Source organism: Bombus terrestris, chromosome 6 (assembly GCF_910591885.1).
Source record: "Bombus terrestris chromosome 6, iyBomTerr1.2, whole genome shotgun sequence".
Classification (NCBI taxonomy): domain Eukaryota; kingdom Metazoa; phylum Arthropoda; class Insecta; order Hymenoptera; family Apidae; genus Bombus; species Bombus terrestris.
The window spans coordinates 1,999,006-2,013,790 of record NC_063274.1 but is presented as its reverse complement, the minus strand read 5'-3'; the positions used below and the strand labels follow the sequence as shown (position 1 = coordinate 2,013,790).

At 37.7% G+C, this 14,785-nt stretch overlaps 1 long non-coding RNA gene across 2 annotated transcripts; it reads left to right on the top strand.

Annotated features, from left to right (window-relative positions):
• Positions 1-430: 430 nt before the first annotated feature.
• Positions 431-14,462, top strand: LOC100651825. 2 transcript variants are annotated; one of them, XR_007224409.1, is made up of 3 exons: positions 431-1,209; positions 3,548-3,727; positions 13,290-14,462. It is a non-coding gene; the product is annotated as an uncharacterized LOC100651825 (long non-coding RNA). The 2 variants fall into 2 exon arrangements; XR_007224410.1 differs by lacking the exon at positions 431-1,209 and adding an exon at positions 1,224-3,490.
• The last annotated feature ends 323 nt before the right edge of the window (positions 14,463-14,785 follow it).

Below are 14,785 nucleotides of genomic sequence, written 5' to 3'. Positions count from 1 at the left end.
TACGCAAAAACAAAATGACACAGATTGACGAGACGACGAAGATTCATGTCAAAACACATGTACGAGAACAAATTCATCTAAATTGACAGACAACAACGATCTATAGTAAATCATGTATACATATGTTGCGTTAAAAAAAAAGAAAATTGTACAAACTGACAAAATGACGATGATTCGTGTCAAAGAATCATATCACGCAATATATCTAGTATAGAAAAGAAGATTATAAATTCTATGAGACGTTTATAATAATTTTCTTATTAAATCGTGTTAACTTACCAATCAAAAAATGATCTTTTTAACCAATCAAAATTCTATCAATAAGAATAAAGAAATTGATACGAAGAATATTACAATTAGTTTAATTATATAAGAGGGTCCTAATAAATACTAAAAATAAAATCACCATTAATTAATGATGCTAAAAAAATCAGTAGTAAAAGATATATCACGTTCGATCAAAATCAGTCCATATATTTAACTTTATAGATACGATATCGCATTAATTACGATTGAGACTGTCACTATCAGAATCATAACATCATCCTCATTCGCCTCACAGAAACCAGTCAGAATCGCGGCGTATCGTCTGAATTTACGAGTTGTATCTGGAAGCTACATTTCATTCGAATTTTCATACATGTCGTTCAAACGTCTCTCCCTCTGCTTTCTTTCCCTTTCGTTCCTTTATATAGATACTATATATCTCGTATCTCCTTTGCTTTCCTTTTTTCTTCACTAGGCAAACCATGACATCGCGATATCTCTCGACGGGCAATAGACGACCGACGCGAACGTTACGAACGTCCTTCGGAAGTTTTTCCAGTGCACGCGTATTGGACGCGGATAAACTAGAAAATATTATCCCGCCGTTATATCGTTGTGCTTTTATCATGTCGCGTTTCTCTTCGGTGAATCAGTGCACTCGTCGTTCCGTAATGAACACCAGATACATACATACGTATAGCACATACATCGGGTTACATACTGCTGGCTTCGTCTGATTCCTCGTAACTCAAGACGAGCAGCATCGTCGTATGCTGTGTATTCGCTTGTTCCTGCGGCTCGTTGATTCAACGACGTCGTTTCCTTTCGTTTGTTCGTGCGTGAAATTGCGACGAGAGATAGTTTAACAGTGAAAGACACGAAAAAATGACGGGTTTCAGAATCTTTTGCTACTACAATTAGTAGAAGCACATAGTGGTTTTGGTAATGCCAACTTAATGTTAACTTTTATCGAGATTGTAGTATAAGCGTACTTATGTATATTTAATATGTAGGATATTTTAATATGTTTGTAATAAGTACACATAATTGGTATATTTATACTTTGTCTTTAATTATAATTATCCGTGTATAGTACGGGGTTACTGTATAAATTTAGTCGGTCACCAATTAACCTTCAATCTGAAGATCCTCATTAACTTTTTGCATTACTCAGAATTATTTGTTTCGTCGATTAACAAATTTCCCCCGTGCTTTCTAAGAAAATTATGCAACAATTACGCATCTTGCCTTTTTTTCCTGCTCAATTACGATAATTCATCGTACGTAAAATAATAGATTACCTTATGAAGGATATACCAAAGTTTCCATTGTTTGCATATACAATAAATAATAGTGTGTGTCATTGTTATATATATTAAAAGGTATTTTTGTTGCTTTTGTGCTACTTCATCTACGAGAAGAACAACATACGCATGCATATCAAGACATTCGGTCGTGTTCCATCGTGAATTTTCCTTTTTTCAATCCCATTCCCTCTCTTGGCGTAAGAACAGCACAAAACAATATCGGTAACGATATGAACAACCAAGAGAAAAAGAAGACAGCGCGAAAAGGGCGGAAAAGAAAAGGAACAGAGGTAGGAAAAAAGTTCGATTACGCGGCGTCATCGGACCAGCATTGGTGCGTTTCACGGCTGTTTGCGTCGATTCCTTTTTTCCTTTTCTGGCGCGCATTTCACACCGCCAACTTTAATGAGATACGCACGGAGGTGTGCATTATCGACTCGTGGGGCAGGGGAGCGTAGCCGGTCGCTTTGCCCGGCGGAACGCGATTGTCGCCGTTGAAATTTTCATGCGCGACTTGTCCGAACCTATGTATAAGTTGCGTATACACTTCAACGACCATGGAGACGGCCACAGTTTCACCAGGCTTGTCGTGTCCCGAGAATTCTCACGTTATCTTTTTCCTCTTCTCTTTGTTTCTTCTCTTGCTACATTTTTCTCCTACCTTCATCCTCTTGTTACATTTTTCTTCTTCCTTCATCCTCTTGCTACATATTTCTTCTTCCTTCATCCTCTTGCCTACTTTATTTTTCGTTGCGCGCATGTAGCCGTGATGCGATTGTCTTACTTTATGCGCTACACGATGACGCAACTTTGCGCGATATGCTTATTAACCCTTAGCGGATGAAACGAAGCTGAAAAACGTCGGTATTTATAAAACTATTCCAAACTTATAAAAATAATCCGCTGTGTGTCAGCTACAGTTACGCTTATTAGGAAAGAAATTTTGAGATGTAAAGATATTTTCCCGGCAATCGTTACCGGCGGATCGGATTATGTTCGTTAAGGGTTGAAAGATTATTTCGTTATATACTTGTTTGTAATAGTGTTTGATCTTCATAGTCGTTGCATAACAAGCAATGATCTAAATAATGGTGAGATTTTACATCGAAATTTAAAACAAGTATATAAAGAAATAATCTTTCAACCCTCAACGAAAATAACCCGGTCCGTCTGTAACGATTCCCGGGAAAATATCAAGCTCTTTGCATCTCAAAACTTCTTTCCCTTCTTCTCTTTTTCCTTGTTCAAAGATAAACGGTACTAGAAACCGAATCCTCGGACGGGATATGAATCACACGTCGGAATCCAGTGCAATCTGTCTGCCAGACGGTTTGCTTCCGGTGTCGTTTATCGAGTACGCGGCGATCGGATAGAACACGCGTGGCTGTGTACTGTGTATACACGCACACGAGGAATCCCGATGGAATCCCGACGGAATAGGCTAAGAGAGCACTTGAGGATGCCTAGTCTCTGGCAGTGAATGGCGGCACGAGTGGCGGACATTTCGGTGCCTCCAAAGCTCATTGGTCCGCAGCTGACGTGTACAAGGAAATGGCATTTAACGGATTAAAAGCGGCCATCCAGACAACTAACGCAATGGTTCCCGATAACGGCTGGCTAGAGCTAGAATATTTTTTCCCCGTTCCCCTTCTACCCTTTTCTTTCTTTTTTTTTGTTGTGTTTTTCTACTTTTTGCTTTTTGCTTCTATTTTTCCCCGTGTTTCTTTTTTGAATCGTTTTTTGGTTTCTCGTCGAGCATTCGTTTTTTTTTTCATCCCGGGCTCGCTTCGCTCGCGTACACGCGCGACCAGCCTATTGATTTCGCGCAAAGTGCCGGCCATTCCAACCTACGAATCACTTTACTTCGATCGAACCATCACCGATAAGGATATCGACGATACTCGCGATTTCACGAAGTAAGTGAAAATAAACGATTAAGATTTGCTGATCCGATTCTTTGCGTTTGTTAACAGGAAACTCGAAGAAAATGATGGATCGTGGCACTCGGTTAAATGGAGAACACTCCTGCGGACGCAGAAAGGGTGTATCATAATTTAAGACCTGTTCGCTGCGCTGATGCTAGTTCGCTGAGTAGGTGTTACGATTGATGGTTGTTGGGAGTTTGAACATGTTTTATACGGTGAAGTTTTGTGGTAAGTGGTTTAACGATTGAATGTAATCTTGAAGAACAGAATATGTTTACACCTGATATTATATCGTTCTCTTAGTTTATTATCGTTCTATTATAATTTTTTAAAATTATAATTATATTAGTCGATTTAAGGCTATTAGTTCTGTATAGTAGATGTAATCATTTTGCCATAATCATTTCATACATATATATGTACGTAGTGTTCACATTTCCTAAGATACTTTCTGTAAAAAACGATAAAAAAATATTACATCGTATGCAGTTTTATATAAAAGTATCATTGTTAAAATGTGCTGTAAATCCATTTCGGTTAACAGGAGAAGGGACCTTAAGTCGCTCGTTAAGTTCAAAAGCATCTCTTTGCATAAATAAAATTTTGTTAGAAGAATTATTTTATATATATAGTTATACAGTTATGTAGATAACGTAGTATATAAATCAACAAAAGCATTATCATGCTGCAAGTGATAAGTATAATACAACACGTATTTCGTATAACCGTATCATGCCACGACTTTTTAGCAGAGACAGCAGTAACGAAAGACTTAAGCACCAACCCCGCCTTCCTCAGTTTCTTCTCTTTCCACTCTTTCGTTGTTACGTTGCTCATAAAAGTTTTCTACGCTCTTATGTAATGTGTAATGCTTCCTAATAACGACCTTATATCTACAACGACTTATACAACGATCATTTCTCTTATAACAACGACGAATCTAAAGAAAAAGGCATAAGAAGTTGACGACTGTCGAATGTAAATCGTTCTGGAGCATCCAAAAAATTTAATTTGCCTGCTCTATGTAGCTCTATAAAACGTAGACGAAGAACATAAAAACGAGACACTCGGTTGAAGGTGAATAGAGTTTCCAATACAAAGAAGCCTTGTAATATCGTCGTCGCGAGGTCGCAAAAATATTTTTCATGGAAAAACACACGGGAGCCTCGCGGCTCTGTAATAACCTTTCACCTGTGACACACAGATGAAGAAAATAACGGAATTTTCAAACTCGATGATGTCAACGATCGGTTTCGCTACGTTAACGAGATTTATGCAGTCGGCGCGTCGGTCTCGTCGCATCAGCGGATCTGCCATTAAAAACGGATTACGAGCCGATTATTTTCGTGGAAACGTCCAGCTTTTTATTTCGGCTAATCGTAAATGCCTCGTAAGTGGATGTGAAAAAAGACCAATTAAGCATCGTTTTTCATTGCTCGATTCTCGTAATGTATTGTCATCGGAGGATGTTAATCTCTCAATTATTTCGAACGATGTACAAACTAAATTCCAACGCATGTTGGATAAAAATGACTTCCTTTGCGCGAAAGATAACTGAACTCGGAACAGAAAATTGTTCTCCCCGTCCTCCCCCAAGCTCGTTTCCTTCTCTTCCGCGAGATTTGTTTTTTTTTTTTTCTTTTTTGCTAGTCTTTGAACTTTCGTTTCAGTGCGTTCACCGGAAATGCAATCGGCAGAAATAACAAACACTTGGTATTCCACGGAGCTCGTGTTTGCATATTCGTTTGTTTCGTTACAAAGGCTTGAATCCGGTGTTCAAGGCAGAATCATCAGCGTCGCTTTTGCGCTTTGAAAGTATTGAATTTTTTACTATGTTCGTCGTTCACTGGAGTCACTACGTTCACGTAGCTCTCTAGTCGCGGCACGAGAGATTTCTAAATAAAATTCACGCGTAACAGCATCTGGGAAACGTCAAGACATTAGGAGGAACGAGTTAACGGTAACGTCGAAAAGACCAGAAGGAGAAGAATGGAGCCGCGACAAGACCTTCGATCGCGGTTTTCGCGTGAATTTTAATGAAAATCAAACTCGAAGAACACTGGAATAGGGGAATGGGAGAAGGCAGGCGCTCGATGATCGCTTTTGTTCCAAACCCTGAAATCCTATTTGAGTACGCTCTCCTTAATCCGGAATCTCTCGAAAGAGATTACAGGGATAATTTTGCCGAATCGATCTTAATCAGCTTTTCGTCTGCCTACAAACCGATGTCGAGAAACTCGACGAACCGTCTAGCTCCATTGGTGCCTGTGTCAAGAGCTAGACACGGTTCTAATAAAACGTTCCATTTCGTCGGTGGTTTCGCACGCGCGAAATCGTTCCTCCAACTTCCATTCCCTTTCTCAGGCACCATCTCTCGAGCTCTCTCATTTGAGCAACGATAGAAACGAATCGGAGTTCGGGGAACGAGGTTACACGGGTAAAAACAGGTCGAGTCAATTCCCGATCGTGAAACTTTCTCGATTCCCCGCGATTCAGCCTGCTGTTTAACGATGGAGAAACGTAACGATAAGTTCAAAAGTCGGATCGCGTCCATGGCGCGCACGATGGCAGCTAATTGTATACTATGGTCATTGATTCTTGGCTATATTGGAACGAGAGTTATCAATTGGTCTAATATTATAAAAGATATACGTAAAAGAGAATTATGGAGAATATGGAATGTGATAAATTGACCGTTTGGATGATTCGATATGCACATACAACTGAATCTCGATAATACGGAAACTTTTATAAGGTTAAACTTTTGATAAATCCCTTTCGTTCTGTCGTGAGAACCTCTACAAGTTGTAATTTACGTTATCTTCCATCTTATCTTCGACGTATTTTATATGCGTTATTTTACCTGTACAAGTTGCAGTCACAAAGAAACCCAACTTTGGTAACAATTTTCCTTTGTAAATCGAAGTTTGATCACTACTATTATAATGTCTACAAATCTAAAAATATAAATCCTTTTAGAGAGCGTGTTCGAGCCATTGGATTACGTTTTGTACTATTGTTGTTAAAAATCTGGATAGCGATTATTTCATTCATCACGTTCCTTGCAGAGACAGTACGCATATTTGCAACAAGTATGGTAAAATCGCGTTTTCTTCGTATCTTTTCCGTGGCACGCAGCTCCTAAATTTTCATGGAAGCTCAACCAGATTTTCAAACGCCCTTGGTCTTTCATCTTTGTAATCTACATTCCTCTCGAAATACGTAAGATATTATACAAAAGCAAAATTCCTTGATCGTGGAATGATAATGGTTTTATATTACCACATTCGCTGAATTCAGTGATAAGTATAAATGAAGGAGAAGTAAGCATCATTTTCCACCCTATCCCCTCTACTTTTCATAGTCATTCCAATCCATTAATTCATCTTATTGAGTTTTGTGAATTTTTAATACTGTCATTATGAAAGGGAATCTCAAGGATTTGTTTAATATCTTTATCAATCATTATTTCTTCCTCCACCTATTAGGTTGTCCGAAATGTTTCTTTCGTTTTATAAGGAAATAATAGACGCACGATGTTTTTTTGTTTTATATTAGTTTATTGAATTATGCACGAACATAATAATAGAAATATAACGAAATGGATCATACCTAATTCGATAAAATAATATGAAACAGAAATTGTTGTTCATCTATTATCACCTTATGAAACGAAAGAAACTTTTCGGACAACCTAATATCTTCTACAAGGTACAATATTAAATTTCGAAGAATTTCATGTATTATGTATATATATATATATATATATATATATATATATTTCAATATTATGATAGTAGTATTGTCCAAATTACAGAAATTGTTGTTCATCTATTATCACCTTATGAAACGAAAGAAACTTTTCGGACAACCTAATATCTTCTACAAGGTACAATATTAAATTTCGAAGAATTTCATGTATTATGTATATATATATATTTCAATATCGTGATAGTAGTATTGTCCAAATTATAGAATTTTTCCTCTATATTTCTGACTTGTGTAGTCACACGAAGAAAATGTGTAAAATATAATCGACGAACTTTTCCATGTGTTTGAGAAACCATAATACGTTTAGTTACTCTAGTCAGCTTAATACCGTTAGTCCTAATAATACATTTTCTTCATTTCGATAAAACAATACTTTTTAGATTACTTCGTATTACTGTAAAAGCATTTGAATCGAAAATCTTCGATTCATCGCGATAATCCTATGCCTCTTTCAAATCCACGTTCAACCACTGTTACTGTGTTGTCTATGCTACCAAAAACGAGATACGGGCGAGATTGTTTCTGAAACCAACTCAATTCTGCGTTTCGACGAACCGTCGATTCCCTTCGTTCACGGTAGACGGGCTGATCGAGATTAATCGCATTCCGCCGGTCAGGGTGGCCGACCCTTCTCTGATTGACGACAGCGATTAATGCAGGTCGTCAGGTTGTGCTCAGGGTAAACTGGCGTGTCCTCGATGTGGACGCGTCCACGAGGAAGCACGTGATGTTTGCATGCGAGAAGCACGTTCACTCGCGTCCTCATTAACGGCCAGATGGCTGTTGACGCATCGTTCGCGCGTCGTCGAGCATGTCCACTTCCACGCTCTTTTGGCTCGTCGAATTTCTATCGACACACGCCGTTAAGACGTCTGTCAATTTCAGAGAAAAGTTACCGCAAATGCTCTATAGAGTCGTTAACCGATGTGTCGCGGCATTCTAATAATTATTCCACGTTTGCCATGAAATAAGGAAGATTAGAAGTCGCTGCTTCAGAATGTTGGACGTTGCATCTGGAACCGACTAACCAAAGATACACAAGCTCACGAACGAACGTACGAAACGTAGTTTCGTTTCCAAGGGATTCGACAGGCGGAGGAATGGGCGGTGAATAATTCATCAAATACCAACTACACTTTTAGGGAATAACTCGGTTTACCACGCGTCATCGTGGCTCGTTTTCTCCCTTTTTCTCTTTTTTTTTTCCTTTTTTTCCCGTCCACGAATTCATAGTTCGTTAGCGTCTGGTCAAACAGAGCACAGACACGCGGCCAGCATTTGTTTCGAGCAACGAGTTCAGAGGTCGGAAAATGTATGAGATCGATGGATTACATGATGGTGGTTCTGATAGTGACAATCGGAGGTGAGCTCGATAAACGTTTTGTTCGAGAATATTTGTTGAAGGGAATATTTCATTTGAAAATGTTTACACAATATTTATATGTAAACGCAGATACAAGTTTTCTAAAGTGTTCAAACGGTTTTGTGAGCTACTACACCATCTCTGCGGTCATCGATTGTTTTAGAAAAACTATTCGCAGAAGAACACGCACGCCAATAACGTAAAAAGGAATTAATTTTGCGCTCATCATCGTAGATTCTCGAGTGGAAAAGATCCGAGGAAGAAGAATCCTACAAAGAAGTTGCCGCAAATCGTTTAACGAGGAACGTGTTCACGAATCCTTATCCATGGCTCATTGTACTCGTAAAAACGAATTATACGCGAGCTGATCCAGAACCAGACGTTAATTAACTCGCTCATTAAGAATCAACTCTCTGTATTCTATAACTGGCTATTTTACTAATCGATGGTCTTAGGATGGGGAATGACGCTTATCAAATTCTATTATCCTACGGAGATTCGATTGTATTTCTAACGCGACGATTGAAAATTTAGGCTTGGAAGAGCGTTGTGAGTTAGTATTTTATGAAATTCTAGGTATAGAAAGAGAAAATTAGTCGTTCAATGAAGTATTTGCTGCTGCGATTTTTTCATTAATCGCTTACTATTTATTTTTCAAATTAAAGTGAAACAAAGTATCGAGAAAACAGTTTAAAGCTTTGATATTGGGCTAGCAACCAAGTGATTGCGAATTTTGTCAATAGGTGGTAATAAAAAACTTAGTTGCCAACCCAATAGTTGTATCGTGAGCGTGTCACGTGCCCGTGTGTCTCATGTCCATGACACTGTGCTTGTTACCCACCGAATTAACCTTGGGTTACTGATTCACGAGGCAGAGTGCTGGTTGAACGCGCGAAGAACAATCAACGACACCGAGGGTCGTACTATTTCGGACGATGACAAGCTTCTGAATTGACTCCGATTGCTGAACGATCGTACGATACGAAACGACTACTGCGACGCGATATACGGCTGAAGTGGTGACGATTACGAGTTGGCAATTGAAAGATTCGCACGAGATCGTTCACTGATTGGAACGATGCTTCACTCTATGAATGTTTGAAGACACTGTCTACGGTTGTAGATCTGGCACAGAACTATCAACTGATCGTCTCGACTGATGAAACGATTCTGTCTCTCCGAGCGGTTGAAGTCGCGTCCACGAACGTTGGGAGATGTTGATGAACCAGGAAATGTAGATGGGACTGTTCTCTGCGAATGTTCGTAGATTGAAACGGTTCTGTGCTTCGCGTCTGGTTGAGAAGACGTTATCACAGAAGGCAGACTGTGTGAAACTTCTCTTTCTGATGATCGAGAGAATTAACTATTCTTACTCCACGTCTGCTGCAGAAGATGCTAACGATTCGAAGGCACGTTTTGACTGATTAGACGAGACTGATTCCCCGACTGATGTTCGCGGTTGGGCGATTCGAACGATATTGTCCAACTCCACGTTGAACTCGATCGGGCGTCCAACGAAGCCCCAAACGGAAATTCCGAAGTACGCACGCTGATTGATTTTCACTGAACGCAAGAAAATAGTCATTCAGTGTACTTCCGTGCGCTCGAAGCGCGCAAAGACTCTTAGCGCGTGAACGTTTTCTTTAAGAAATCCTATTGCATGACAGCCACATGTTTGATAACGGAACGAAGGAAGTTGTACGAGAAAATTGTATAAATTATATTATCATCGTTAACGATCATTTGACGTAAAATTGTAAAAGGAACGTCACCAACAACTATTAACTTAACTTACTAATATTACTAGTTGGTAAATTATCGTGTAAAAGAGTCATAATCGATAAGATGACAGCGATATTTCAAATCTTTCTCTTGATTTTCAATGGAATAAACGACCAAAAAAATGTTTTTCTCGTCAAACATTTTTCGCCATTTTTTATCTCATTTTTCGTTAGTCTGCCGCTAATCCAATGTTTTCGTCACGTACGTGTATTCCATTTTTTTTACTACACATGCGTGGTGTATTTTGATTTTACCGATCGACCTTAATGAGACATCCTTCGTCAGCGAAATTTCAAACTCAACGTACACTATTTCCTTTTTTCCTGTTTTCCACGTCGAAAACGTGGCCTCCGTATGACAGCTGAAACTCTGCAACAAATAGAAAAAGACACAGGCGTCTAATGAGAGACCTGGCGTTTTACTGACATTTGCATTTCAAATCAAATCAGGTAAACGAACCTGACCAGAATCTTGGTTTGCCCTCGACGTTCACAAATCCTCTTCAACGTATTCTTATCAACGGCCCTGTTAATTTATATGCGAGATATAAAATGACGTAAGAACCACTTTATTCAATTTTGAACACATTCTACACAAACAGAAAATATTATTATACCACTGTGCAACGATGTCGTAAAGAACGTAATATGCAAAAGAACACAATATATTCAAAATACACAACACGTGTCATAACATTTAAGTAGATGAAATAAATCTTCACCGAAGTCTTACTCTGTGAATTATAACTATGACGTATTTATAGTTGGAGCTACGAATATGTCATATAATCATCGTGAAAATTTAAAATCTAATATTATAATTATGCCTATAAAAATATAAATATGCGTAAACGTTTTACAGTCTGCTTATGAGCAATATTTGAACGCAGCCTATGAAGCGCGCTTTTACAACCAAGTACATGTTGAACTTGATCCCATCTAGCGTTGATCGATCCTCGGCCTCTTCTCCTCATTCTCTCTACATCGAAAAACCGAAAAACGCGGACGAAATTAATGCCGCGTAACATAGTAAATTTCACGACAGCCATGCGAAAGGAACATGGTACTTTTTCGAGAGGGTAACGGTGTAAACGAGATACGCGGGTACAACGAGTAAATGGCCGGTCGCAGCAGGCGTCGACGGTGTCAAAAATATATCGTCGCCGGTCGTTTCTCTTCGCTCGTCGTTGTCTATGCCCGCGTGCATCTGACGGTGAGCAACGCTGAACGCGATAAATACGCGGATCCCGGCTGCCCGTCGACAGAATTAAGGGAAAAAACCCGACGACTTCTCGTTTCTCGTTGCTCGACGTTGCACTTTTACCGAACGGTCTGGCAAGCTTTATCGCGAACGCTCGTTTGTTTAAGCTACATTTAGTTTATTTCGCCGACATCCCGTCCAAAAGAGGGTGAACCGTAACGACCCCCTTAAATTGTCGATGAGTTACGTCGAGTGTAAATGAGTGGATAAATTTCCGTTAATGTTTCCTGTTATTTGGTCGGACGAAATTTACACTCGGTCGGGAATTCGTGATAATTTCGTGCGATTTATATTTCGCGGCGTAACGCTGCTGCGGCGCGTGCCACCCCTGTCGTTCTTAAAAATTTCATTACCAAGCGCAGAGTTAGTTAATTTCGCGAACGAGTTGTTAGTTTGTGGACTGCTAATATTTATGTTTCTATGAGTATAATTAAGAAAGCGTTAGCCAGATAGGAAATTGTTTTATGTATTGAATATTATAACGCGTACTATACTTTCGGATATTAGATGCAATCTAAATGCATTCGTGCAATTTTGGAATTTATATAAATACATAAAAATCTGCAGTCTGGTTATTATTTATTATATTTAGTAATAAATCATGTTATTAATGTGTAGCATTATCGATAAATTATTATGTATCGAAGATAATAAGCACAATGCCGTGTTTGAATAATTGTGATTGTGAATGCACGTCCCGTTTTATTACATAAGTCACTGGACCTTGTTAATTTTCAACATAATTTAGTTTTCCTTATAACACGGTTAATAAATATCAAGTTTATTAATGTAATTAAACATAACATCCATTTATATCTACCCTTGTGTACTAATGTGTATTAATTATCAATTAATTCCAAAAGCAAAACTTGAATTACCTGTTGAGGAGCTTAAATGTGGCAACATATTACGAGTAAATATGCGAGTTGCATTTCCATATATCTATAGGTTTTAGACATCATTGTTTCAATTAATTTGGTTAATCTTTCATATATTTAGAACTTTTCTTATTAAATTCATATATTATAGTTTAGAGAAAGAACTTTTTAAATAAGCAAACAACTACACGGAACTTGGCATAAACATCAATAATTACAAATACGAATTTTCTTACCACATTAGATCTAAAAAATTAGTTTCGTGATATTCTTTTGTTTTATTTTTCGTGTCATAGTATTCTTTTATACACGATTATAAAGAATAGAAGGATTCAGATATCTTTATTTCTAATTACCTCTAATTATCATTACGTAACATTCTATAAAAAAATAAAAGAATATCCGAATACCATCGAATAGTAGTGTAATCTCTCTTATCCTGTAGTACAGAGGAAAATGTTCAACGCCAAACGATAGAAGTCGTAACTGCAGTTAATAACGAATGGTCGGTCCAAGATAATGCCTTCCACTGCACAGACAGTCATTTCTGGCCGCCGCGTCCACCCTTTTACTCACTCTCTAAAACTCACCCTCGTAGAACCCCCAGCTAGACAACGCAAATTCGCGCTTGGCAAGGAAACAGATTTTTAAAAGACGCGAATTCCCGCAAAAGCAGCGTCACCGAGACATCGAAAACCGACCCGTTATAAGTCATAATAAATCGCACGTTATGTAGGTTAACACCAGGTCTGGAGGAATCATTCTGAGAATTTACGGCGAGCTTGTTGCCAAAACCACTGGTGTAAAGAAAGGGAACTCGCAGACATAAAGGAGACGGAGACTTGCGACGATAATGGCCCTCTCAGACGAAGAAGTTAATTTGGGAAAGAGGATTCCGTCGCGGACAAAACGCTTGTAATCCTTAACAAAGGGTGGTCTCAACTTCCCTAGCCTGCGTTGTCCCGAGGATGGTAATCTGCAAAGAGGGAGAACGGTCCCTCCAAGTTGATTCTTCGTTCCTCGTGTTTGACAGTGGGGGAGGTTTGTTATCGACGGACAACGTTTTAAGAATTTTTGTTTGATTGGAATCAAAGGTGTCAATATATGCATTGCTTTTTAATAATAATATTGATTTAAAGAGGAAGAAATGAACTTTATTGTAAAAATAAATTTCCCTTTTATCGTATTGAACAATGTATTTATATCTCTATATTGTTCAAGATAATTAAAGGATTGTTTTCTGTGATTTTTATATTCTTGTTTGATTGGAATCAAAGGTGTCAATATATGCATTGCTTTTTAATAATAATATTGATTTAGGGAGGAAGAAATGGACTTTATTGTAAAAATAAATTTCCCTTTTATCGTATTGAACAATGTGTTTATATCTCTATACTGTTCAAGATAATTAAAGGATTGTTTTCTATGATTTTTATATTCATTACTTGTAAATTTATTAGTATGTATGCTTTAACCATAATTTTTATTATGATTCATCCTCTTGTATTTAATTTCTCATGGTTTTTAGTTTTTATATTTATAAAGCATACAATCAAGCCTTGAAATGAAAATATATTACACGTGCCGTAGGTATACTACATTCATAATAAATAATTATATCCCTTTCTTTCTGTTCTCCTCGAAACAAATGTTTATGCGTTGCTTAAGCTGCTCATATGGTTTGTTCATTTTTTATAATTATTAGGTTACATAAGTGAAAAATCTCTACGTAAATGGAGCAACTCTTAAAATGCTAACAAATGCATTTATGTATTTTTTCATATCACGAATATTATGAACATTTATGATGATAATTTTAAAATTTGTTTTGAGTATGGAAATAAACGTGTACGTGTAGGTGTATATTCATGTTATAACGTTAATAAAGATGTACGCGAACGAATAGAGACTCTGCTGTAAATATTTGTCATTTCTGCTTATCTTATTTTTTTACTTATTTACATTAAATTCCTATATATTTCCAACGCAAATGTAATATTTTTAGCGTGTTTGTACGGTTAAATCAATCATGCGTTGTGTGATCACATTTTCATCGATTCATCATATATATTTATATACAGGAAAGGGGGTGATTCTATGCGAAAAAAGAAGTCGAAAATATAGAATAAAAATTTTTCCTTTGAGGCTTTGTTTTCGAGAAAATCGACTTAAAAAGTGTTCATATAAATTTAATTAGAAGAGCAGAAGTATGTGTTCGGCAGAATGGGCAAC